The 23969-nt window shown below is 38.9% G+C and overlaps 1 protein-coding gene across 15 annotated transcripts in view; it reads left to right on the forward strand.

Moving 5' to 3' along the window:
* The window catches only part of ZBTB20 (zinc finger and BTB domain containing 20), a 473540-nt gene that overhangs the window by 285014 nt on the left and 164557 nt on the right, over positions 1-23969 (forward strand). For all 15 annotated transcript variants that reach the window (XR_016471235.1, XM_090150619.1, XM_090150595.1 and 12 more), the window contains one exon: positions 1399-1503. The gene's annotated coding sequence lies outside the window, so the exon portion shown is untranslated. The remainder of the gene's footprint in view (positions 1-1398; positions 1504-23969) is intronic.

Raw genomic sequence — 23969 nt, forward strand, 5'->3', positions numbered from 1 at the left:
GTTTCACCCAAGAAAAGTCAAAACAAGTATGTCCCAGCTGCTCATTCTGGAAGGCTCTTTTTCTCTGTTTTCTAGCTAATGTACAGAAAATTTCCATGTTAGTTATCTCAGGTGGATTTTTCTAGAAGCACTTTCTCATGGGGAAAGAAGATCCACTTTTGTTTTCACGTCCCAGCTTAGGAATTTTTTCTCCCAGCCATTGTGATTACATCCCCATGATAAGAAAGTGCTGTTTTCTGTTCAACTCTGATCCTGTGTTTTATTAGTACAGGTAACTTAATGCAATTTAATCATGCAGTTCTCATGTTCTATAGCTAACTTAGTATATTCAACTTTCTAGAACAGTTTTACTGGAGCAAAACAAAGGATCTCGCTGATCGTTAGGATTCTACTTTTCTGCGTACTGGTGAATGTGAACCCATTTTGATTAGTAGCAAATGTGTTGAAGACATTCTCATTACATTTACCATTAGTTGAGGGGTACTGACTTCTTGCATTAATCTAAGGAGCATACTTTCACTGGCTGCTGTTCTCTTAATGGTTGCTAAGAGTTGCATTGAAGAAACTCTTTTTTTTTGTTGCTTTTTTTTGTTTTTCTTAATGAAAAGTATTCGAAAATTCTATCACTGTAAGGTTATCTTGGCAGTCTTTTACTTACTCTTTACTACTGTTTTGAAGATGCACATTCCCAATTATCCATTTTAAAAGTTCTCCTGTAATGAAACAAGCTTCCTTGGTTCTGAAAAGTTTGAGTCTACTGCTCCTTATCACTTGTGCTATTCCATAGCCTACACTTGTCCTCAGAGAATGATGGCATCAGATGAACATATTGGCTGTGATTTTTCAAAGTATGCAGTTAACCACATTTGATTCCCACTGCATTTGATGCATGTTAACACTACCTTCAACAAAGGCAGTGTTAGGCCCATGTAGAAGGCTTTAAAAAATAAAAAACAAACGCCACCTCTAGCACCCTGGGCTATTTGCAGGCAAGAACATATGTTGTAAGTGCTTATACTGCATTACAGGGTGTTTGAAGGGACTTAACCTGCTTTATAAGTATTAACGTAGTGCATTTGATGCTACAATAGGTATGTTTCTCTAATGTTGTCCCTTTAGGTTTATCATATGTTTTCAAAATATTGTATCCTTTGAAGCTGATTTTAGAGAGATATTCTCCATATCCAATAACTCGCAGCTGAAGCTATTCCAAGGTTTAATGTATTTGTTTATTTCCTCGTGCTGAAGCCAATGCTCTTTATTTTGTTGTCCTCAAATGTAGTCATTATGTGTAGCTTGTTGTTTATGTAAAACTTATATTTTTCTTTCTTTTTTTTTTTCTCTCCCTTTACTTTGCCTTTTCTTAACATCTACATGGCATGTTGACGGCAAGAGCAGCAGTGGTTGGCAGTTTTCCTCAACTCCGTGAGAGAGAGAGAGAGAGATTTGGTTGGAATGAAACCTTGCTCTTCATACAGTCTGATTGAGATGCAGCTTTGAAAGGTATGATTCCATTTTCTGTCTTGAAACCAAAGATGAAAACCACTAACAGGTAGAAATTTCAATGCCAAACCACCTGTTAATTCACTACAGAAAAGCCCTTTGGCAATTCAATTTTCACTGTATCCACTTGGAACATTTGTGTGGCAAATAACCGCAGTATCTGTCTGTACCTGTGTTTTTGGTAAAGAAGCTAAGTTGACTGGGAGTGTTTGGACTGAAATTTAGGTTGTTAGACAGATAAAGACTTTTATTATCTTGGTCTTGCTTTTTGACTGGATTAGCATTCATCACTCATGTAATTGAGACTAATACTGAAAGTACCAATCCTGAAGTAATATGCTCTACATGGGAAAGTGAAAGGAGATTCATTTGAAGTTCTGTGTATGGAGAGTCCAGATCTGCTTCATATCCTGGTGGTCAGAAGTGAGGTGTATGGTGAAACTGTGAAAATGAAAGCTGTGAGATACTCTGTCAGTAGTAGTAATGCTTACCTTTTGAGAGCACTACAATTCAGAAAATCATTTCAAATTGAGTTAAAATGTTATCCTTGGAGTGCTATACAAATGCTCCTTCTGAACCGTGCTTTGCAAAAACAGCCACTGTTTGTTAATATGGCATTAAAATTTTGGACTCCACCCACAAAAATTAATAACATTTTTGAAATAAAAGTGATGTAGGATACTGACACATTTATGTCCATATGTTCTTGGACGTGTGTCCTCCAGTGCATGATAAAACTAGAAATACCAGATACTCTTATTTTTCTTATTTCCTGTAAAGCCGTACTGAGAAAGTGGGAGAATGTAAATGATGGCAGATTGACAGGCTTTGGCCCAAGGATAATTGTACAGCAGTACCATATTTTATATTTTTGTATCCTCTTATCTATTCTGTTATACTAGTAATAGTACTAGTTGACTTCCATGAATAAATGTAATTTAGAGCAGACTTGGGCCATGCTATTTATATTTCTGCAGACTGCTCCATGCTTGTACAACAATTATTTCCTGTGGATCTGCAGTGTTGTCCAGTGTCATGCAGTGCTTTCGTATGTATTTATGACATGAAAAGTGTTTTGAAACAACATGACAACAGTAAAAGCTGCATAGTAACGGGGTTACCCTTGGCTGTCCATATAATATCCAATTAATGTGGTTACTGTGCTCTGAAGCCCTTCCAAAGCTGGATAAGATATTCTGAAACCTGGTTAAATACTTTTTTTTTCCCGATTTTCTGAAGATTTCCATTTCAGATGCTACAATGATAAGAGGACACTATAATACATGTTTTCAGCAGCAGTAATAATGAAGGATGTGAAGTATATCTCCAAAATATAAAGGTTCAACAGTGAACTCTGTGAGAATTCCATGTAGTAAAACCTAATTCTGTTCTGAAGGGGAACACTGTGAACATCCGGCATAAAATAAAAGATGTTCTGTTCTCTGCTGCGCTATCTTGAGCCAAACTTGGGATCTAAAAGTGAAGCAGGGTTCTTTCATCACCAGTCATAAAGATGCTGTAAGTCAGATTGTTCCCCTAGGCTATATTTGACAACATAGTAAATCAAGCTTTAGGAACTTTCTACAAGATCGAGAACTCTGCCACCTCAAAACATAGAGCATAGATCCATTATAAATTCATTCTTTCTCATGCAGTTTTTGAAAATGTTTTGATGCTTTGACTTCATGCTTGCAAACTGCATACTTTATTTGGTATCTTGTGTCCCTTACTGCTATCATTAAAACATGGAAGAGGTGGCAGAAATGTGATCTCATGCCCTCACATCATCCAGATGAAATCTGCACTTTGGAGATATCCACTAGTGCATGGTATGTTAATGTCAATTATGATCAAGCACTATCAGCTATTTGTTACTCCCCTGCATTTTGTCATCTTCCTGTTGTGTCCTTATTACTCCAGTCTTCCCAGAATGTTGCACAGGCAACTGTAAGAGCAAAATCTGATCTGTGTTCAGAATGGGATCAGAAAATACGCTAGATTTTGTGTATATGTATCAACACCTCCAATTGAGTGAGCTGTGTTGAGAAGAGTGAAAAAAGCTTAGTCTTGTTTCTTTCACTAAATGAAGCTGGAGTGGTACTGGAAGAGTACAAGGACAAATTCTTTTTTATATAAACTCTAGAGAAACTAATGGACAGACAAAGCTTCAGAGTTTTGATTTTAGGATGAGTTTGAACAGAATTAAAATTCATCTAAAATTCTTATTGTTTTTCTCTGCCCTCTTGCCCTTTGCTTTTCTGTGTTGTGTGATGAATGCGTCATGCCTAGATTTTGCAATTGCAGCTTTGTGCTTAAAAGCCACATTGACACAATGAATGTCCTTACTAAATTATGTTTCTGAACTCTTGCAGGGAGTTTGTAGTTTGGAAAGACAGAGCTGCATGCAAAGCTTTTCACTTCAGAAATGTTGTGTACTTGGACCTGTACAATTTCCTTCCTTCTTGGTCTGATGATTTTGTTCTCTGGGAAAGAAAAAGAGAGGCAGAGGAGGGAAGAACTTTCCAGTGATATTGTTGATACAGCTATTTTTAAAACATATTATTTGGAATTTGGAGAAGTTTTTGACTTGTTTTCCTTCTTTCTCTGACCTAATTAATTTCATAGGACCTCCCCATGGACATAATTTATATGACAAATGAATTACATTAAAATTTGCTGTCATGGTATGAAACCTCTTGTTTATGGTAAATTTAATATGTTTTTGTTGACTTCCCTCTATAAATACTGAGGTACCAGCGATAGTTTGTTTTCTTTATTTTTAAAATAATTTTGAATATATAGCAACTTATTGTCAGAGTTAAAAATATTTGAAAACATAAATAATTAGGAGAAACATTGTAATTCAGCTGTGTTTAACAAAAAGCTTCTAAAGTGGCACTAGCTTTTCCTTTTTTAAAAATACAGATTATTGTAGGAAAGAGTCAAATAATAACTAGTATTCAAGTGTACTCACCAATTCCAGCTTATTCTAGAGTAAAAACATTGACTACCAGTCAATGCAGTGTGTTGTAGGAAGGAAGGGCATATACCATTTTCCATACCATTTCAGGACTGTCCCATCTGCAGCATTAGTATCAACCTTTTGAAGCCCATGGATCTTTTCGTTGGCTGCTCATGCCAACCCATTTTCATATCTACTCAGTCTACTGACTTCACTAAGATAATACAAACATTAAAACATCTATCTTTTTCTTCCAAGGCTGCACTCGCTTTTCTGAAGGGCTAAGGAGATGTGAGAGTGTGCAGATCCTTGTGAAAACAGCCAGCAATTTACTGACAAGAGCAGAAGGTAGTTTGCTGTTATTTAGGGCCAAATACAAGTTTGGAATTTATATGGATTTTTAAAAATCTTCAGTTACACTGCAGCGAGGTACTTATTCTTAGGTTGGAAAATGACATTAAGTTTCCTTTTCCATAGAGAATAAAATGCAGAAAATAGTTTAAATGGGGATAAAATTATGCACAGTAAATCTTTAATAATTTATGTTTTGATTATATAGAATAATCCAAGGAAAGGAATTCCTTTGGTAAAAATGCACTGAAGACAGCAAAATATCCTAATGTTAATTCAGAAAAATATTCAAACCAGTGCTTAAGGTTAAGGCTGTGCACCAGCACTGCATGGATGAGGGACGTCTGTGCCCTATCACAGGTTTTTGTCTAAATGTGGCAGGGCTGCAGCGGCCAGCCAGCATCCAGAGCAGGATTCGAGGAACATCCTCTGTTAACTGAGAGGAGCGGCAGAGCTGGTAAATTTGCCTCAGGGGATGATAGCAGGGAAAGGCTATTGTGCCTAGAATGTATTTTGAAACACTGGATGCACTTTTTTTTTTTTAGTTTTCTATTTCCATCCCACATTCCCTGCTTTTATAAAGGACTCCTAAGTAATTTCCAAATTAAATTACCTCTCTAGCAGTTTTGTAACCCTCATAAATATGATAAAGACAGACTCTCTGTCTCACTTTTTCTCGTGGCACTTAACCATCCTATGGCATGCTAAAAATCTTCCTTCAGCATCAAGACAGCATATTTCTTTGGTTAAAGTTCAGAGGCAAATATAAAATAGTTATTTATGTTAGGTCTGCTCTAACTGTGACTTTTTTGTGGTGATAATTTATTTTCCTTTCTTCAGACGGATTATAGAGAACATGGTGTTGTCCCGCAGTCCCCAGCTTTAATATGAAAATGGATCAAGTTCAGGTTCTGACACACTTGGCAGAGCACCATCGTTTCTCTACCCCTCCCTCAATCTGGGCCATAATTGTGGATATCCTGTGGACGGCAGCCCAGAGACTGCCAGTACTGGGAGCATACGGAAAGGAAGAGATGATGGCAATAGCTGTGTTGCTTGACCTGACATTTGCCTCGTTTCTCAGCCACAGAGCGTGATGAAGGGAGCAGAGGGTCTAGTGTGAACTGCATGCAAGAGGTCATGGTGTTTAGGAGCAGTCCCCCCCACCTAACTCAGATACTGTTACTAGGTGCTATGTACATATAAATAAGGGCTATTTTGCATAAAGAGAAAGAATGCAAAAATAGGTAAAATTGTACTCCAGATAATTCCACTGCTTACAATTAAGTTGCACTGGAGATAGATGTTAACCCCATAAAATCCCTGGGTCACAGACCACCTTGCAATAGACCTCGACAGCTTTGTGGAGACAGATTATGTCAAGCCCTCAAATTTGGAAGTGTAGCAATTCCTCTGTAGTAAGATTGCAAATGAACACCCATTCGGAGATTGCCAACATTATCACAGTTTGTCAGGGTGATCTCACAGCCCACAAAGCGCCGTAAGAGATTGCTTTACAAGTTCTGAAAGATTAGAGTGTTGAAGTATGTGACACCAGAATGATGCTTTGATGCCTGGCTTTGTCAGTCAGCCAGACAAATAAATAATATCCGCTGTTTTTATTAGTGTAAAGCATAACAGGTAATGGAAAAGTATAGAGAAACATTTCCTTGTCATGGCTACACAGAGCACTAAAATATAGGCTGAACAAAAATTGGATGCGTTAATGTCAAATCCTTAGAACAGGCAGTTGTGTACCTACGTGGGTCAGTAACTGCAGAATGGTATTTATGTCTATTTCAGCAGCTAGTACTTTAAAGCATTAGCATTATGGCATGGCTAAATGAAACAGCAAAAATTGGCAGTCTTGGGGTTTGGTCATTTACTGAAGCATGAAAACGTGTATTGTAGTGAATGAGGGATCGAGTTCTGGCTAGCAAGGAACAAAAGGTCTGCAGTATGGAAACCATGGGTTCCTCTCCCAGCCTTGGAATAGGTCAGCACAGGTACAGGTACAATATGGCATGGAAGTAAACAGCAGAAGAGTATGAAATTCAGCATTTCTTTCCATGTGGAAATGCTTTGATATAACATGGAGACAGAGTTTTGTTACGAGTTTCAGGTATTTAAAACTTTGGGGATCAAAATAAGAATAATCTCAAAGCATATAATTGCTTTTTTTTTTTTTTTTTTTTTTTTTTAACTTTCTGTCAAAACTGAAGTTAATAGTCTACCTTTCTTCTAGATTTGTTCAACGTTCAGCCCAGGCTTCAATAAATGATGCGTGGTCTGAAAACCATTTGTGGAGCCTCAGATGGGAACCATTTATGTTGTAAAGAGTTCCAAAGAAGGCAAATTCATCAGTTTTTGTGCTTTAATACAGACTACTGGTATATTTTTATATATACTGGAGTTCTACCAAGTTTAGCCATAGATCTGATTTATGCCAATCCAGCCTTTAAGTTTTGTGGAACAGAAGCTCTGAACTGCACATTTGTTGTTCATTCTTTGGGTGCCATTACATTGGAGGAACTCAAGATCAGATGCAAATTTATGTATCACTGATCCACCTACAGGTAGAAAACCATCTCTCCTGTCTTGACACCAAATCATTGTTTATCCTTGACCTTGGAGAGTTTTTGTGCCTAATTCTCCATCCCCATGAGCAGCAGAGAACTTGCAAGTAGCCAAGCATCAGTTAACAGTTGTTTACACAAACCTTGAGATGCTTGGATGAAAGACCCTGTGCAAGGGCATAGAATTATTATGACTATTATTAACTGAATGCCTAAACCTAGACAATGTATTTGCACATGTAAGTAATTATGATGCACTTCAAGGCATTCTGTTTGTAATGCTTTGTAATGCTTTGCTCTCCATTTCCTACAAATCAAATTACTGAGGGATAGATTTGATTTCCACATCATTTTGAAAATATTTTCTTTTTCTTTTTTTAATTTCCTTTGTATTAATTTTTTTCAAAGTTCAAAACACAACCAACTGTGACTAAATGCATAAAATCAAACAAAACCCCCTTAAAGTATAACAAAATTAAGACAGCCTAAGATGATATGCAGCAAACAATGTAAATCATACCTAACAAACATGGTTGTAATAATATACCTTATCCATGTCTGATCCACTAATAACAAATACTTATTCAGAGAACAAATAACTCATTCTTCTTCTTAGTGAGAGAGAGGCAAGCCCCAAATTCAAATTATATCTTGCAGTCTCAACAAATATGAAAAACCTGCCAAATCTTCTTATAGAAATCCCAACAATCTTCCATTTTCATTGTATCTCTTGGGAACAATGAGATTGGGAGGAGGAGAAAAAAGGGCAGTTTTTACTGGAAACGTGGGGCTGGGTCTTGTGCCTTTTCCATGAGAATTCCTTACTGCCTTCTGTTGAAAGGTTTCTGTTGTGGGTACTGGGTTCAGGCCAAAACCAGAAGACATAAGCTGGTGTTGTTTTTAGGAATTAGGGATTTTTCCCTTCCCCTCATGAGAAACTTCTCCAGAAGTGTAGGCTCGACAAGATTGTTATGAGAATAAAGATTGCTACTAGACTATAATTAATATTTTCCTCTCTGCAACATGGCCAAATAGATTTCTGCCATCTTCCCATTTCCTTTCTGGTTGCAGAAAAGATTATTATTTGTTTAACAGAGCAGCAGCATCCTCTCTGTCCTACAGTCAGGGAGCATCACCCTCTTCCTCAGTTCCTGCTGCCCTTCCCTGATCTGTATTTGCTTCAGTGGAGTTCTGGCCACACTGATGGCATGGTTATCTGCAAAAGGGGAAGAAGGCAGATTTTCAGGTATCCTCCCAGCTGTAGTATACCTTATGTTCCATGCATTGCTTATTTGTCATTTGTGACCAGGTCCTGACTTGTCTCTGATGTCAGCATTCCTGTTTCCCCTTGCAATTTTTGCCCCATTACCTTCCAGTGAGATCTCATTTCTAATACGTTTTAAAGAACTCTAAGAAAGATCTGCTCTGCTCTTTCCTTGGGGTAGAAAACACCTATATTTCTTATAGCTCTTCTCTTGCCATTTCATGCTTTGTACTCACCGCCCTTTCCCTGTGGGCTGAGGTTTCTGGCTTGGTGAGAGTCTCATCTCTGCATTTCTGCACCAGTGAAACTGCAGTGGCTGCTGAGGCTCTGTGCAGGGAGGTGTAGCAGGATACCTCTGTGCATCTTTTGACTTTCCTCAAAGCCCTTTGTGCCCCCAAAGCCAGCCCCTTTGCCTCTTGCCACCTCTCCCATGTGTCCCCTTAGCTGATGCTCTACCCAAAATAACTCCATGCCATCTCTTATACAGGGTATTTCTCCTGCAGATGTGTGAGCTGGAGGTACCATTGGGCTTAGCAGTGACTCAGTGAATGAGAGAAGGCAGGAAGATACATGGTGTTGGTTCAGCTGAGATCACTGCTCCCACAGCTGCTTTTTATTGGCTCTGTGCTCCTTCCTTAGCCTTTAGGTTGGGAGTAGGAAAAAAGTCTTTTACAGTGAGGGTCTTGAGGCACTGGAACAGAGATTGCCCAGAGAGCTGGTGGATGCCCCATACCGGGAGACTTTCAAGGTCAGGCTGGATGAGATTCTGAGCAACCTGATCTAGATGTGCATGTCCCTGTTCATTGCAGTGGAGTTGGACTAGATGACCTTTAAAGGTACCTTCCAACTCTGAGGATTCTGTGATTCTATTCTATGATTCTACGCTAATGAATTTTATAGTTTCCAAGTGATTTCTTTCTTACTATTATTATTGCTTGCTTTAAAAAGTACCATAGTTGCATGGTGCACTGCATCTATTGAAAGAGTGTGGGCTGCTTCTTGCAGCTGATACACACAGGTAATATCAGTACGTAATGCTACACCACTCTAGTGATCCTACTTGTGTCCTATACATTAAGAAAGCATTTTTGGTTCTTCTCATGTCTTAGTGTTTAAGAATCCAAATTATTTATTTATTTATTTTTAATTAAGAAATCCAATTCTATCAAAATATGATTTGCAAAAACATGTTCATGTTTTCCTTTCATGCTTAAAGAAAAGGAAAAAAAAAAAGGGACCTTATTAGCTAGAATGTAAAATATAAGAGAGAAATGGCAGTATCTACAGAAGCAGAAATGCCAGCCTCACAGAGCAATCTCGTAGCAATGGACAAGTAGTCCTCACTCTCTTTTGATTGCCGGGAAGAAATTCTTAATGTGCTTTGTGTATGTTATCTTTGAGATTCTTATTAAATGTCAGATACGTAGCCTCTTCCCCACGCGTCTTTATAAAGCCCTGACAGAGGAAAGAACACTTTAAGAAAGATTTGGGAAAACCTAAGGATGTTTATGGCATATGTTCTGTGAGGCTGCAGAAGGTGAATTGACCTCCATTGTGGGTGGACTTGGTGAAGAAGGAGATGAAAACATAAATTCAAGTATAGGCAGAGCCTCACAGATCAGAAATTAGAATTTGTCTTTATGTTCTGACTTTCCATTGCAAAATTATCTGCTTTCTGAAGCAAAAGCCTGGGTAAACCTATAGTGTTTTTGTAAGAATGTCCTTTTTGTAAGAATTCCCACAGAGACAAAATGCCCAGAATATGGTTTAGTGAAGGGAGAACATATCATTTACATCTCAGTTGTACTTTCTTCCTTTTTAATTTTTTCTTTGCACCCACAGACCAAAATTCTTTGTATTTAAGTGAAAATTAATTATTTTCTATACTTTTGTGATTCTTTGATGAAGAGAACTGGAGCTCTAGGCTTAAGCCTATAGTACCTACCTTAGTCAAAATGGCCGAAGCAACAAAGAGGCTCCTGGATTTAGTCTGCAGCACAGCTGTGCTGCCCTGCAAGATGAGAACTGAGTCGCTGACTGAAAACAGGGTTCAGAAATTGAACTGATGGCATGCTGGTGTGGTGTGATCTAAGCTGCACTGACACCTGCAGCAGTTAATCTTTCCAAATCAGGGTAGTAATTTACGTGTCTCCATTCACATCCAAAGTCTTGTCTGGTGTTTATATCTCTCCCAGCTTGTCCATATTCTTGTTGCTTAAATGGTCATGGGTCTTCACCTTGTTGGATCTTCCTTGTGAAAGCTCCATTTATTTATTCGATCAGGGTGAAGATGGTGAGTCTGCTGGAGCCTGACACGATTTTTCACTTGTGGCTACTTTTTGAATTCTTACAGGGAAATGGCTGCATGCATAGTCACTGGTACATTCCATGGTAGCAGGAAGGGTTTGCTTATGTGCTGTAGGACTGAGGTGAGACCTGAAGGTGCAAGACCTGCAGAGCAGCTGAAATCCTGTATTTTTCCCAGAAGGCAGCAGTAGCAGATGTTTGAGAGTGGCAGCACCTATCCTGTAACATGACCAGAAAAATAATTCACTATGGAAATTTCACTTAAATGTCCTGAAGTGAAGCATAGTTTATTGATGCAACTGAAGAGTTTTACACTCTGTTGTGTTTTGGATATAGAAGAGTAGTAAAACAGTTTTCACTTAGCACATTATCAGTACAGCCATCAGTTCTAGGGAATTCTCTCATGCACAGTGCCTTCAGAACAGGGAAAGTAAACTTCTACGGTACTTAGCATAGTCTTCAAATTCTCTGCACACACATCTAAGGTGTGCAACAATTCCCTGAGTTATGGTCTAGTGTGAAGACAAGCATTTACAACTGCTTCCTTTAATCTTGCTGATGGGCAGCTAGAATAGACATACAAAATCTTCATAAGGCATCAAAACAAACATACAGATGTTCTCCATCTCTTTCTTCTTGCAGTCACCATGTATCACACAATACACATATGGTAATAGATCGTCTGTCAGGGGAAAACACAGACTACACCCCATGCAGCCATCACACCTTGAAAATAGACATAAAATGGTAAGTCAATATGAATACACAGCTCCTAACAGCCTAATAGAATAGATCGCACCACAGCCAGGTACATCTGTTCTCAGCACTAACCATTATCATTAGTTTAAAACACTTAAAATCACTGAGCTTCCGCAGGTCTGGGGACAGATTATACCAGGAAGAATCTGCTAAATAGATTTAGCAATGTAGCAAAGGGGGACCTTGGCTACATTAAAACAGTACATTTTGCATCTCAAAGGCTGTAGGCTGTTTTCAGAGGAGCAGTCTGAATGAGGAATGATGCTAACACCATATAGCAATTTCTTTATCACCATTTAAATATAGAGCTTGAAAGTCTTGGACAAACAATTGTGCCAAACTGCAAAACAATTTATTTGTGAAAAATCAGCCTTGCCTTCTCTAGGAAGCCATCAGCTGTCCTGTAGCATGTGTTCTCATCAGACTAATGCAAGAGATACAAATATCTAACTGTGACTGGACTAGAGTGTGAGTCTGACAGAAAGAATAAATCTCTGTTAGGTAGAAGAAGAAACAGGGAAAGAGAAAAAATAACAGATTTCTCCATATCTCTCTGTCTTCCCAGTCTGGTATCTGACTGCTCTGAAGTGTGAGATACAGGTTCTTGCACAGACATTGAAGTCAGTCAAGTCATGAAGGCTTCAGGGGAGGATTCAAAAACAAACAAAAAAGAAGTCTTGATATACATGCATCAATGATTGCTGAGGTACTATGCTATTGCTTGTTTCAGACTTGCTGTAGAGGGGTTTTTGAAGGAATGTGTGTGATTAATTCAATAGGAACAGAGATGTCTGACTCTTCAAAAGAGGTGGAAATGAAACTAGGCAACATGGTGGTGATAAATATATGAAATACTGGTTTTGGTAATGAAAAAGGACAGAAAGATGTGGAAAAAAATCCATGTATGTTTTGTGTATTAGTGGATAACAGGTCCAGGGAAATAGATAAAAAAGCTTTAGCTTCTTTTCTTATAGATTTTGTCAAGGTAATAAAGAAAAATGTTTCAACTTTATGAATAACAGTGGGAGACAAATGCACATATCTTGTCCCAGACTCAGAATTCCCCAAGAATGCTCCTGCTATTAAGAGAAAAAGCAATTACAGATATGCATGGAAGGACATCCCTTTTTTTTTTTTTTTTTTTCCAAGCTCACTCCTTATTGGATCTTTAATAGAAGATGGAGATCCACTGTTTCCACAGCACCATCTTTTTCATCTCTCTCCCATTACTCATACTGCAATTAAAGAAGAGTAAAGGCTGGCCCAGCCATTCGTTCTATATTTCTCCACCACAGAGTGAGATGGCTGTGATGTCTATTGCCAGCATGAGAACCTATCTTTGGTATTTGACAGTTTGACTTGCAGTTTGGTAAGCTGCTTTAATTGTTTCTTAAAGGCCACCCTTCCCTTTCAAAGTCCTGAGAATGATTCTTGAGGAGGAAGGTGCTGCACTGGAGACTTGAAGGATTCTTTTCAGGGACTCTTCTTTGAGCAAGAGGAGTTTGAAGAGTCATACATTTTTGAGGCAATGTGAACACCTTTGTGGAAAGAGGATAAGCAGATATGCAAGATGTAACTAAACTCCATCAGTTTCCAGAGAGTTCAGCGTTGTCTTTGTGCAGAACATGCCTCTGGTGCAGTACAGTAGCAGCACAAATAAGCTTCTATATTCCTAGCTTTATCTTGCAGCTGTCTTTGAATTTTTGGAATAGCACTTCCTCTACTTACTCTTTACCAAATCCTGGAAGTCTGTAGTGTAAATAAAAAGGAATTTGGTGTCAAAGGTGTGCAGTACATAGTGTAGATGTCTTTATGAAACAGAAGATCACATACAAAACACCATAGGGTACCACTTTCTAAGCAATTCTGGATGCTAAATGTATCTATCTCATCTTAATGGGCAGTACTTTCATCTTTGAGGTTCATTCCTTTTCTGCTCAGCATAGTGTAATTAGGCATGGAAACTTTAGGACTTAAAAACTCTGCCTAGGAAAACACCAGGTTGTGTGTGCTTGGGAGCATGGATTGTGGTTAAAAAACAAACAAACAAAAAAACCAACAACCCACCAAGAACAACAAAGAAAAACCCTACTGGATATTAATACTGCTTTCCTATATAGGTTACATCAAATCCTGCATATAATGCATGGAGTTCAGAATATTACTGTGACAATTCTGTTTCTCTGGCACAATCAGCCTGTCTGTGCTAAAGGACAGTCTGTAATTTTCTCAGGAGGCAGTCTGAGCCTGTGCACTTAATTCCCTGAGGAATATGGTTAGCATATATCTCACCACTCTCTGCTTCCCATGGAAAAGGTACATCTTTCATTATGTCTCCTTAAATACAAATACAGGGCATCAAGCACATTGAAATGACCCACCAGATGAGGAAACCATATTGCACCCACTTCAAACTCTGGAGAAAGAAGAGGGGAAGAAATAATTCATAGTAGATATGTGAGATAACACACTCACAGCAGTATCTGGATGGTGCTCTGGCAGCATGGCAATGGTCAGGGAATTAAAAGTATAATAGAATAGGTGAAAAGCACGAGGTCTGGCAGGAGGAAAGGGCAGCTTGTGACAAGAAATAACCCACAGCATACGCCTGTTTGTTCAGCCCAAGCAAGAGGATAGGTGGGATATAATCTTTGTAAGAAAAAACAACTAATAAAGTTGCCAAGAACAGATATTTTATAATCTGTGCTAAATCTCTGCTGGAAAACATGAACAGCAATGAAACTGAGAAGACACTAAAAGAAATTCGGGGCAAAGTGCCAGACGCCCAGACGGAAGCAGAATGTGGACCAAAAAGCTTGCGACAATTGGGTAATTATGGTTTATGAATTTCAGCTTTAATCTGTAGTTCAGTGAGTCCTGATTAAATATCTGTTAAACACAATTAAAGTTTGTTTTTGTATTTCACCGTCTTGATCAGAATAATTAGAGACTGCGTGTTTCATGTCAAAAGTAGCAAGAGGAATTTTAGTGAATGAACATCGTTTTTAAAAGCCATTTGTAGCACCAGCTGTTGGCATTATTTTATATTTTAGTGTTATCAGCATAAAGACGGGTCCTCTCAATGCTGAATGCTTTCCAGCAGGGCTAAGATGCTGGGAGAGGCGTGATACAGCAGGAACCGTGCCTGGCCATAGGACTATGCAGAACGCCTCAGATGAAGCTCTCCAAGCTACAGTGTAAGACTGTGCACTGAAGTGGCAGAGGGCAAGAAGTGCTGTAAGCGGGTCATGTAGCACCCAGCCTGTGTTTCTCTGCCAAAGATGTTTCAGATAGCAAGTGTGACAGATGTTAGGAAAAATTGCTGGTTGGGATAGATATCTGATGAGCTGAATTTGGAGTTTTTCATTGCAGGGTCTTATCAGAAGCTCCGCGTGTCCCGAGGGTTAAACGTTGGAGTGTCAACCCAGAATGATAATTGTGGTAGCATTACAAACACTCTTGGGAAGGAACCCATAAACTGTGCTAGTAGTACCTTAGCAAAGGCAGCAGGCTTCAGGAATGACCTATGTGGATACTGAAAAGGATAGGTATGCACATTCCAGTTTCTGCAGGAACTTCCTAAGTGGATTCGTCTCCATTTATAGCTGTTTCAATTAAGTGATGAGAGGAGAAAAGGTCCTTTAAGCTTTTTCTCTAAAGAAGAGGAAATGAAAAGGGTTTAGTGGGAGGAAAGTGGATAGCTTTGAGTAAAGACACACTGAGATGCAACTTCCATAGATAGAATATATTTTTTCAGGAACCTGAAATGTATCCAAATGTCACCTGAACATGGTTAGGGTGTGTAAATAAATCCTAGGGGGTATGTGTGTGCATGTATGGCTGACCTGTTTTTAGCCTTCATCTGTCTCTTTATCCCAGTGAAGATGAATCTTCAGTCACATTTAGTGATGCCTAGGGAGGAGGAGTAAATCTCAAATAGACTAAGCTAAAAATTGAAAATGCCTACTAAAGACACTTGAAAGACAACTCCAGTTTCTCCTCTTGAGTAAGTGTTCTACTGCCTGTGTGTCTAGTTTACTTCAAATAATGTAGTTCCTTTGACCTTTTCAGTTTCTGTCTCTTTGATGAGTGTCAAAAGAAGAGGCACGCAGCTCTTGTATGTGGAGGAGAGTATATCTTCAAGCATGGGACTGAGACGACAGTCCTACTGCAGTCTCATCCTTCAGTAACAGCTTTTGGTCACCAGTGACCTAGAGAAAGGGGTCTGTGTGGTTCATTACCATCATGCAGAACCATTTCATTTGCTGACAGTTTAATCGTTCACTTGTGCTATAAGCTTGAAAACTCAAGAAAAATATTAGCTTGTCTATAGCTTCATTTTTTTCCAACACTGGTCAGCTTTTTATACTTTTTCACCTACCTCTCCAAGTAAGAGGGAGTGAAATAGTGCCAGAATTCCTAAATTAGCTTTCCAAGGAAACTATAGGTCTGTTAATTCCTAAGTGAAATCAAGGTTAATGGTGAAAGAGTTGAACAGAACTTAAAAATCAAAGATAGTTTGGAAGACAACATCAAAGGCGTATCAAAAATATGGTGGTCTTTTTATAAGCTGCAAGCCCTGAAGAGATGGTGCCCCTAATAGAGCTGAGGGAGAAAGGATCAAAGTGATGATCATATGCGTCTTTAAAGTAGAACGAATATCTGGAGTGAATCTATGAAGAGACAGGTTTTGGATGAAACTTTCATAGCACTGGGATTGTTTATCAAGTTTTTATGCCTGGGTACAGTACAAATGATCAGATTTCACCAGGGACAGAGGGAAAGAATACTTGGCTCAAAACAGGAAAACTAAGACCAGTTGTTGTCTGTGGAATGACAATATCTGTGTTTAAATGTGTGTGTATTTATACATATAAGTATCTTTTTAAGACGTGTATTTTATTAATTTGGGCCATATCCTCTTTCTTCGAGAGAAATTTATTCTGGTGGGAAAAAGAGGACATTCCTGGCATTTGGTTAAGTATGTGATTTTTTATTTTCACTTCATAAAGTTAGGAGGAGAAAGGAAATGGAGTTAGGGCTTTTCTTTGTCTTCTCTTGCATTTCTGAATTTCTCTGATTTTCCCTCAAAACCAGCTGCTGAAGTGTATATCATCAACTGCCTGAGCTTGTCCAAATCCACTACCCTTATGTCTGAGATAAATAAAATCAGGACAACATGTAAGTCTCTAATACAAGTTCCTTTATATGGGGATGGGAAGGGAAATGGAAATCCTGACTTATAATTCTGTGTGTGTAGGACTTTCACACTGTGTGTACAAGCCCAGAGGAAAAAAAAAAAAAAAAAAGGGGAAAAAAAAAGGAACTATTTCTTCTTTTGGCAATAGTATACATAGTTCTTCCACAGAGTTTTATACTATGCCTGAGGGTCATTTCTCTTTTAAAAGAAGCACTGACAGCTGTGATGAATGGCATTACCTGGGAAGAGGGAATATCTAGATGTTTAAACAGATCAAGTTTCTTCTTATAGCACAGTAAACATTAGGTCACAAATCAAGCTGTTCTACTTTCATGGGCAATCAGGATCAATTCTACGCTACTTAAATGTGAACTGGAAAGACTTAAGTATAGCCGCATGCTGACATTAACAGAGGATGGTGGTTTATAACCTGTGTACATTGTCACAGCTATCCTTTTACATGAAGTCATGGATGAATGCCATGTGCCCATGTAGAGTTGCCTCCTTGTCAGCAGGCAAGATTGCCCGTCCATCACTATTATCTGCAACGAGGCTCATTACCTGCCAGCCAGTAAACATCTCACTCTCACCATCTGCAGTGAATTACAAAGTGACTGGAAGAATCAGGATCAGTTTGCCTTGCAGAATGATTGTCAAGTTCATTTTCATCTTTGGAGGCCCTTTGGAAATGGAAAAGATGGTGACTTGGATGGGAAAAAGGATGATGTCCATTTACCCTCAGGCAAACAAGCTGACTGATGCTATTCTTACATACCTTCCATTTTACCAAGTGCAGGTGGCTGGAAATTTTCACAGCATGCAGGTGAAATAGTATCTTTTATTTTTTAATGGCTCTATCATTTGTGGTGTATAGCGATGCCATTTTCACATGAGCAGTAATATCTGATTCAGGAAAGTTTTTAAAAAAATATTAATTGTACTCAGTACAAAGGGATGTCCCACTGACAAAGCTGATGCCCAGCCCATCAGGACCTACTTAAGAAGGAGGATAGCGTACCACAGTAGTTTTTGCTGTAAACATTTTGCCCATCAGTATTTTTTTTTTTAAGGCCACCAGGTAATTTGATAATGATTGTAAATTTTAGCATCACTGCATGGGCATAGAACTAATTCTGGGCATCTGCTCTAGGGAAGACAGAATCTATTTCGTAAACCTTTCAAGGGAAAACGTAACCAGAGAGGCAAATGAAGAGTGTGATACATTCTTGATAAAGGAGCTGCTGGTGATAGACAGATAGATTAGAGATTCTGCAGTGGATAGCAAGAAGGCAGGGAGAGAAATGGGAGTATTAGGGAGCAAAAATTATTCTTATGGCTTCTCCCTCTGGCCTTCAGTACCCGTGTAGTGCAAAACCTGGCCTTGGGCTTGGATGTCTGTCCTTTCTCTTTGGCCTCTCTCCCAGCAAAATGCAGAGTTAAAAGAAAATAAAAATGGAGTGATATGTGTTTGGTATGTCAGCCAGTGGCCACATGTGCAGTGAGGAAATTTTCTCTGAGAGCTCCCAAAGCTCATAATCATTGTGCAAGACATAATTATACTCTTTAGAAATCCAGATCAGTCCATAGTAAGGGGAGGATGGAAGGGAGTGTTGCAGACAGATTTTAACAAGTGTATGTGTCTCCTTTCTGCAACAATTTTGGTCTTAAGAGCACTTGGCTAAATTCTCATTCTCCCCTGGGAGGGTTACTGGAGGGATTTCCAGGCTTTTCTGTCTGCCTTCAGCAGGCTCATGGGGAGCAAAAGTGATGACTACCAATCGTTGCACCTGCTTCAGAGAGGGGCAGCGCGTGCTCCCAGATGCTTGCCTCAGGGTGCCAGCAGGAACAGGGGAGTAGGAAGAGGCTGGCACTGCTGGTTAAACAGACAGTCCTCCCTCCCGGGAGCTATGGAGTGCCAGTGGGCATGCTATAACCAGGTCTTTGGAGCTGAGCGAATGCTAATGGCAGCATTTTGCCTGCTCCTCATCGGATAAATAGAGAGGCTTAGAGGACGATGCTTTCCTGAGCGCTTGCTTCACTCTCACAGCGCTTCAGAGGTAGCTAGTGTTCCATTCTCTGTATGAAAAAAGCTTTGAGCTGCTACTTCAGAGAGCAAAATCAAATTAAGCTGGAGAGCAACGTGATTTCTAACTGTTTTTAACCATGTGCTTATCCAACCTAATCTGTGTTGTTAAGCTTTGTCTTTGTTTGCTGAGGTGGAGAACCTGCTTAGGTCTTGTGACTTCCTAAACATCACTAAAGATTTTCTGAGCAGTGATTTGTTCCTAAAACGGGGCTTCAAAATGGCCTACCATTCTGCTTGTTTGTGGTACACAGACATCTGACTGACTGCAGATGTTTCATCATTCTCAGATTTGCCATATTTTGCAACTGGAAAAAAATGCTTTAATAAAGCAAATGAACAATACCCTCTGAACTCTTGAAGTGAATGTGGATTTTGCCTGGGGCACTGGTGTCTGGAGGTTCACAGGCATCCTTGCATTCTACCAAAGCAAAATAGTTTGCACTTAGTTCTTGAGAGCAGCGTTTTGTGGGCAGGGATGATCAGATCCTCAAACCAGACAGAGGATGGCCATGTATTAGTGTAACCTCTCTAGATTGCACCTCAGTATTTGGGATGAGAGTGGAAAGTCAGCCACAAGGCGTTTCCTATGTTGTGTTTGGCTACGAGTGTTGTCACTTTTTTCCACTGACAGAGACACTGCAATGGAGGGATCTGGTTGTCAGATGTCAGATTATCAAAACTGTGTAGGTGCTTAAAGGTGTGACTGATTGCCTGAAGGTATTTTCAAAACCACCTTAGCCAGTTAAGGTATGTTCTATTGACGCTGGATGTTTCAAGTTCTGTTTGCTGCCTGCTGTTAGTTGGATTATAGCAATTCCTCTTAAGATCTTTTTTATCACTGCCAAGGCTTGCCGGCTCTCCCACCAGAGGATTTTGGAATACCCTTTAGCTTCTGTAGGAAGCATGTTGGGGGTGATGATGTGACTCCAGTCTACTGCTTTGAAACCAAAGTGGCAGCTTTGGTTGAAGTTGCTGGGGGAGGGGAGAGGGACATTGTGGTACAGCAGGGAAGATTTATATCTTAGGAACATACTGAAGAAACCTGGGTCACTGAGAAGTTGACTCTAGAAACTAGCCAGGAGAAAGACAGAATACAAGTATTGAGAGTTAGAGGGCATAAATAACAGGAAAGTAAAAAAAAAAAAAAAAAAAAAAAGAGAAATTTCAACTGTAAAGCACAGAGAAATCTTGTAGAATGAGTATTGCAATGTAAGCCACAACAGCACGGATGTTGTCATTACACCTTGTTTTCTGAGTGAGGAATAAATAAACCTGAAGGATGGCAGGCTTGGTGGGCATCTCGTTCACAATGAAATACTGAACAGACAAATCAGCTGCAAGGGAAACTTCAGCCATTTTGCAGTAAGCACAGCTTAGCTTGATAAACAGCCTCTCAGAAGAAGATACTTACGTCATGAGTCCAGGCTTAGAGAAAAGCTAGTGACTGCAGATCTCCTTTATGTTATATTTTGTCTATTATGTGCTTCCAAATGGTACTTCTAGTGATATCAGTAGAGAAAAGATGACTGTAAGTATCAAGCAAGAAGGAAATGATAAAAAAGAAGCTGTAGAAAGAGTTTATCAAGAAACCAGAAAGAATGTTTGGCCACTTTTTTAGATGCTGTAAAACCAGAATGATTGTTTAGATCTTAGTTGAAGCCTACTAAATTTACTTGCAAAATATCCAGTCCTTAGTTTGAGATAATTCATGTAAGCAAGAGCTTTATTCCTGTGTAGGTTAATGTTTCAATAGGGATGTTGATATTCTAAAACATAAAACACAGATTTTTAAACTGAATTAAAATTAATAACTCCTAGTTAGAGGTGTCAGTCTTCAGGAGTTTTGAATTGTGAAAAGAAAGACCTGGGATAAACACGAATCTACAAATTGTGAAAGCTCAGATATCCTAATTCCAGCAAGTCAAGCATAAAGTACAGAGATTGTCCAGCAGAACAGCTGTGCCAAACAGGAGAAGTACTTGCAGTTCCACGAAGAGGAATTCAACACACTTGATATGTTGTTATAATAATTTAGGAATTTGTGTTACTTGAGAAGTGTTTTGGAAGTGCTTTAGATAGCACACTCTAGAAGCAGAGAAAAATTGAAATGAGAAATATATAATAATTTCATAAATATCTTTTTACTTAATGTCATTTTTCAGAAGGTCCAGATAAAGACTCGTTAGAGTTGATAGAGAAATTCCCACTGAGTTCTGTGTGCCTTGAATCAGACTTTTGGCAACTCAACGCCCTGAAAACCAGCAGGAAAAATGTTTTGGAAACCTTTGATTTGGGAAAGTGTGATCACAACATAAGAATTAAATTGCTTTTCTTCCTTGTCATTGTTTGACAGTTAGTCCTGCTCTCACAATTCTCCATAAAACTTATTCAGAAAGAGATAAGAGTGGAATTTTACACCAACTGTATGGTGGGATTAATTATATGAGGTGAAGTTTGTGGGATTTTAGCTAGTGAAACACTTGCAAAGTGCTGCTTAGAGGTAGGATTTAAGGAAGACCTTGATTGAACTAAAGCTCTATTGGTTTAATGTTTAAATAACTGTGGCACTGTTTGCAATTGCAACATTCATTAAGGCGATTGTGGATTATTGTGTTGTTTGCTTCCTTTCCTTTTGTGCAATGTACTTAGTTCAGCAGAATGGGTATAAAGAAATGATGATCCAGTGTCCTTAATAGCATCTTTGTTGTGAAGACTGAGATGGTACAAGGATTCCAGTGATGCGATCTTCTCATCTTTTCCTCATTCAGATCTCTCACTGTCTAGAAAGCATAAATATCAACTGTGAGACTGAGTTCTAATTCCCTTTCATTTGCAATTTCACAAGTTGAACAACTTATAGTTCATCAGAATTGGGAATATGTATGATTTTGATAGCTTATTTTGTCAGAAAACTTCATGAAATCCAGGCAGCTGAGGAAGAAACAACATGCCCATCAGTTGCCAAATCCTCCTCAGGCAGTGCCTTAGGACATGGTTGGCCATGTTTTAATTTACGTATCATGTTCCAGAGCTGAACCAAAAGGCCATGCTGAAGTATGGATGTGGCTGGTTACCAAGGCAGAGTCAGTGGTCATTTGGAAGCTTTTCTTGTCATTTTCTGTCTACATATCTAGAGCCAAAATTATATGATATTAGTTCTCTCTTAAGATTTCTCCATAGTATTTTATTTTTCAAGATTGTTGGAGGAAAATTGTAGTGGTATCTAGATAGCACTAGAAAATGCACACCTTCGGGTTATTTATAGGGGAAATTTGAATCCAGTTATAAATAATTCTACTCTTTACTAAAGAACTTCTGAGACTGCATCTGCATGTGTATACACAGAGACTTGTGATTATGTCACAGATGATAAAGGTGTTTGGAAGCAGTTTTCATATTTGAAAGTGGGGACGGTCTTAATCTGGTAGGAATAACTGGGCAGTCTTCATCATCCAGAAATCTGTCTGAGCATCATATGGCAGAATTTATAACATCTAAAACCAGTGTGCTTTTATATCCAAACCAAGTAATTAGAAACTTCCTTCTCTTTTTTATTTGCCATGTTATCATATGTCTGTTTTGTTGGTTGTGCGGTTCTAGAGCACAAAGACATGATGTGTAGAGAGAATAATGCTGCAGATATGTAAATGTACCCCAAGGTGTTTAAGATAGAAGTTAACGGGGTGCCACACGAAGAGTTGCCACTGTGAATACAATATCTGTGTGTATGAATCTGTAGATTCGTACACATTGAGCATGGGAGGTTTTGGAAGAGAAGGAAGGTAGGATCTTATCACAGTTTCAGTGAAAGGTTACCAGTGAGGGTAATTGTGATAATATATAAGCTTCAAAACATCATTATTGTTTGCGGGCATTGGATACAACTGCCATTAACAGAGGGAGAGGTTTTCTTCACTTGAAAATGTAGCAATACTGCTTTGGGATCCTGAGGTCCTTCACTGATTCTTCTGCTGAGAAGAATTCTCCAGAAAGCAGGATAATCCTTCGTGTGACATTTACTCACTCGATTACCTTCCTGTATTTTGTGCAGGCCACTTCAGGCTTTTCAAATTTTATTTGTTCTTGCCAGACCGCATTTATTCATTAGCTGTATTTATTGTAGTTATGGTTGAGACAGCACTTTCATTGTAAGGCCCCAATCTTTGGTGGTTTATAACTTTCTGAAACAATTACCTTTTTGGCTGAAATTTCTCAAGCTTGTTCTAAGCTCGGAGGTGAATAATGTTTCAATAAGTTTGAAAAAAATCCATTAAGCCATTTATGAGGACTAGACGTTCCAATAAACGCAGGCGCATTTATTTTTTGATGACCTACTTATTCCAATAAAGTACATTATTATTCTGTTTTCTCCTGTTTTAATTTATGTTGTCTTTTAAAAGGGAATGAGGACATTTTATACTGGATTTTCAGACAGGCTTCAGCTGAGGTTTGTTGACATGCAGTTCTGCACAGGGAGGCATGCTTGCTGGCTGTGCTTAGCTCAGAAGCAGGACTGTTTATGGGTGCAGAGGGTTTTTGGTTTAATGTCTTTCTGTACGGGAAAACAACTCAATCCCTTGTGCTTGTAGGGGATATTTGACAGAGTGCATATGCAACTCAACTGTGCAGTGCAAGGCTAGAGGGAAAAAAACAGGTCCATCTTTGGAACGTGCATCTTTGGCTGTGCTATGATGTTAGTGCAGTGTGAAGATTCAGCTATTGCTTGTGCAAAAGTGCAGTCAATATACGTCTGCTGTCTGGCAGGCACGGGCTACAGTTTTTTATGACAGTGTCCTGAACAGTGTGAACTAATTTGACAAATGATGAAGTTTCATGTGATTGAAAAAACAGTGTTGTTTGGTTTTTTTTGCACTGAACTTTTGCACAGACTGTAAGTAAATTCCATGTGCTTTGTCTTGTGTCTACAGCATTCTTTTTAAAACATGTGTAGTGTTTTGTAT

Source organism: Phasianus colchicus, chromosome 1 (assembly GCF_987193195.1).
Source record: "Phasianus colchicus chromosome 1, bPhaCol1.hap1.1, whole genome shotgun sequence".
Lineage (NCBI taxonomy): Eukaryota > Metazoa > Chordata > Aves > Galliformes > Phasianidae > Phasianus > Phasianus colchicus.